The sequence below is a fragment of the Triticum dicoccoides genome, chromosome 3B, assembly GCF_002162155.2.
Source record: "Triticum dicoccoides isolate Atlit2015 ecotype Zavitan chromosome 3B, WEW_v2.0, whole genome shotgun sequence".
Lineage (NCBI taxonomy): Eukaryota > Viridiplantae > Streptophyta > Magnoliopsida > Poales > Poaceae > Triticum > Triticum dicoccoides.
The window spans coordinates 6,318,549-6,322,407 of record NC_041385.1 but is presented as its reverse complement, the minus strand read 5'-3'; the positions used below and the strand labels follow the sequence as shown (position 1 = coordinate 6,322,407).

Below are 3,859 nucleotides of genomic sequence, written 5' to 3'. Positions count from 1 at the left end.
TCTAGTCGGAGTTTGCGGAAATCATCCATCAAGATGTCCTTCGTACCTCGGGGCAGTTCTACGTCAGATGTCAACCGTCCAATAGTGAGATTGAAACAATGCTACAAATGCAGGCTGACAACGCCCGCGATTTCATGACCATCACGAAAGACGGCAGCTTCATCCACGCTCCGGTCCCCTGAGTCGATTGAGTCGAAAGTAGTGATGCTATCTGAAATGTGGATTGGCTCATGTTGTAATATTAAACTTTAATGAACTTGTATGTCTCTTTGGTTTGGACAGTCGTTCAACTTATATGTAATCGATGCTATTTATTAGTAGGACCATGAATCGTGTTGTTATAGTTGTAATATTAAACTTTAATGAACTTGTATATCTCTGTGAATTGCTACTAACGTTTTGTTTGGCTAGTGCATAGAGATGCCGTCGTATGTCGTGTACAAGGGTAAGGTTCCCGGAGTCTACGACGACTGGGAGGAGTGTCGGAGACAGGTTCACCGTTTCAGCGGTAACGGTTACAAATGGTACACCACTAGGGCGGATGCCAAAGTTAGATACGCGCGGTATCTAGCGGGAGAGAGGAGGGAGCGTTGGAGGAACTGGATGAAGACCAGTTTCATCGCGATTATGCTCATCGTGATGACCGTAGCTCTCTTCTATGTGATGGTAGTTTAGATGATCGATATTGACTTGTAATGTGAAGACAAACTCGTTACTCGCGGTTTCGAGACTTGTAATGTTATAACTTTGTTCGGTATTTGAAATTCGGAGACTAATATGATGAATTGTATTGGGAGACTAATCTTCTATTGTATTCGATAAATCTGCTGTTTATATGTTGTGCTCTCTATATTATGTACAGTAACATGTTTTGTAACCTGTGCAAATATCAGAAAAGAAAAAAAATCCCTAATATTCATACTAATGGCGCACCACTCAGCACACTAATGGCGAACTGCAAAAAGGACACTAATGGCGCACCACACCCTAGTGCGCCATTAGTATGCCAAAGCACATGGGTACATATGGCCCTCTGGGAGGCATACTAATGACGCACGATGGGCTATACTAATGGCGCACTGCGTGGTGCGCCATTAGTATACCAGATACTAATGGCGCACCAGGGGTGCGCCATTAGTATTTAATTCTAATGGTGTGGTGCTAGTGGCGCACCAGTGATGCGCCATTAGTAGGCAAAACTGGTGCGCCACTAGCAGGCCTTTTCCTAGTAGTGCCCTGGTGGTGGTGGTGGTTGTGCGGTGCTCTTGGACAAAGCCCGTGCCTTGGTGCTGCCCGTTCACCATGGTCGTGTGGGCGGCGTGGTTGCCGGGGTGTGTCGTTTGGTGGCGGTGATTGTTGGTTAAGGTGAAAACCTGCTCTATTTTCGAACGGACCGGCGGTGGCGAAGATCGTTCCCTTCTTGAAGGCGTCGTCGCAGCTCTCATTGTCTGTCATGCGGCTCCGGGGGAAACTCTGATCCTTGGATCGGGCGGTGGCGGCGCTCCGGCGTCGTATCCTTCCTGAAGGCGTCGCCTTGGAGCGCATGGTTCGTCATATGTAGCTTCATTTTTTCGGGGCGGTAGTGCTAGGAGTGGTGTTGCTGCGCTCAGCGCCTATGTATCCTGTCTTGGGTGTGTGCGTATGTTGCGGTGGCGTGGCTTGTGGTTGTACTGGATGCTTGTGGTTTGGTGCTTTATATATAAAGCGGGGCGAAAGCCTTTTTCGGTATTATGCAGCAATTGTGCCGCGAGAGATTATGCAGCCTGATCATTCCAAAGCTATGCTACAGCGGGTACGTACACGTACCTACTCTTTTTTTTTGAGCATCAGTACAGACACAAGCGCTCATATACACGCGCATACACTCATTCCTTTGAACGCACACACGCACACCCTACCCCTATGAGCACCTCCGAGAGACTGAGCCGGCATATCATCTTGAGATTTACGAAGCCACCGTAGGCGCCTCGTCGTCGACGGAAACGTCTCCTCCCACTGAAAGTGCATCGCCGAAAATCCTAAAATAAATCCAGGAATAATGCGAGCACCAGGATTTAAACCCTTGTGGGTTGGGGATACCACTGTCCACCTAACCAACTCAACCACAGGTTGATTCGCGTACACGTACCTACTCCCTCCGTTCCAAAAGCTATGCTACAGCGGGTACGTACACGTACCTACTCCCTCCGTTCCAAAATTCTTGTCTTAGAATTATCTAAATACGGATGTATAGAACGGAGGGAGTACGTGTTAGCTGTCACGCGGTTTTGTTAAACAGTCTTACAGACGTGGAAACGCCCATCTCGTTGACGGCGTGCAGTAGTTGTTGCTGTGCTCCATGCCGGAGCATGCGTTCACACATACATAAGTGGTTACACACTGGTCGCTACGCCTATATATACATATACAAGCATGCATCCACATGCAGTCGTTCCCAGTTAATTAACACCAAAAATGTTGGAGCAATGCTAGAAGTACGGGCGTTGTACGGGGGATTTACAGGCTCGTTGACTGTGATTGGTTGGAATATGATTAAGGGGGACGGCCCCACCCTGAAAATCAGGGGGGAGCAATTAGATTAGGCCACGTTGTCATCCTGTAAAACTTTGTACGATCATCCTGTACATGTAGTATTATTGAAAATGTTGAAGCCCGTGGCATCATCTTCCTCGTCGGCCCGGTTCTGGGCCGTCATCGCCGCTGCACTGATCTTGTGTGCGGCCAACGTTGAGCTTGTCCATGGAGGTAATTAACCATGAGCTGATCTCCATATCTTCACTAAACTCTTTTGTGATCAATCGAGGTGCCAACTGATATTCCTATGTATGTGTGTGTGCAGGTGGAAGGCCTGTGCCTAGACCTCCAGCTCCGGTAGGGCATGTGGCTCCCAAGGAGCACTGCCCTGACTGCAGCGACAACCCGCCACCGTCGCCGCCGCCGCTTCCTCCTACTCCTCCGGCAGCTGCAGCAGGCGTACCTCCTGCTAGCGGCCATGTGTGATGTAGGCTTTGCGCGCTCCTCCGGACGCTGCAGAAATTTCAATGTTTACTACAGTCCGTTTGACGACTTGCCTCAACGGTAGTACTACTAGTTATGGTTTTCTTTGAGGCGACACTGGTACTAGTTGTATTGCATGGATATGTTTGTTTATTCAGTTTTGCTATTTCTCAATCGACAGATTTCATCGAGTGTAAATTAGTTCAGAGAGAACACAAATTAGTCGTGGTCTATAGAGCTATGCATACACTGGTCACACAATTATTAAACCGTGCAAATTGCCAAATTGTGCGCCAGCCACCAATCTACCATGGTTGCTGTTAACTGGGCCCATATATTGGTCAATTATTAAGTCAGCATGTGAGCGTGAGTCTACTCTTTTTAACACAATACATATGTAAACGCTCATACATACGCATATATACACTCATCTTTATAAACACACGCACGCACTGTCTATCCCTATAGGCAACTCTGTATCCTGGGTTGTTGTGAAAACCATCTTGTAACTATCCTCCTTCCATTAAACTGCCTTTATTGGGCTGCCTGAACCAGAATCCCATCCCTCCCGCGGCGCTCCCGCGAGCGCCTGGGGGAACCCTAGCCTCCCTCCTCCACACTCCTCACGCGGCCTCCCCCCTCGCCGCCGCCCAGCAGGGCCACCGGCGAAGCCTGGCCGGCTAGGGCGATGGCGGGGCCTCCTTCTTGCCTCCCCACGGGGTCCACGGCCGGCGCGGGGCGGCCGCTCGTCGGGGGTCGCTGACCTACGGCGGGGGCACCGGCGCGGCGGCGCAGCTCCAGGGTGGCGGTGTGGTTGCCTGGTGGCGGTGCAACGACGACTGGGCGTGCGTATGCGGCACGG

General features: G+C 50.1%; 1 long non-coding RNA gene across 1 annotated transcript; it reads left to right on the top strand.

Moving 5' to 3' along the window:
* The first annotated feature begins 2,639 nt into the window (after positions 1 to 2,639).
* On the top strand, positions 2,640 to 3,171 carry LOC119280441. Its single transcript, XR_005138084.1, has 2 exons — positions 2,640 to 2,745; positions 2,840 to 3,171. It is a non-coding gene; the product is annotated as an uncharacterized LOC119280441 (long non-coding RNA).
* The last annotated feature ends 688 nt before the right edge of the window (positions 3,172 to 3,859 follow it).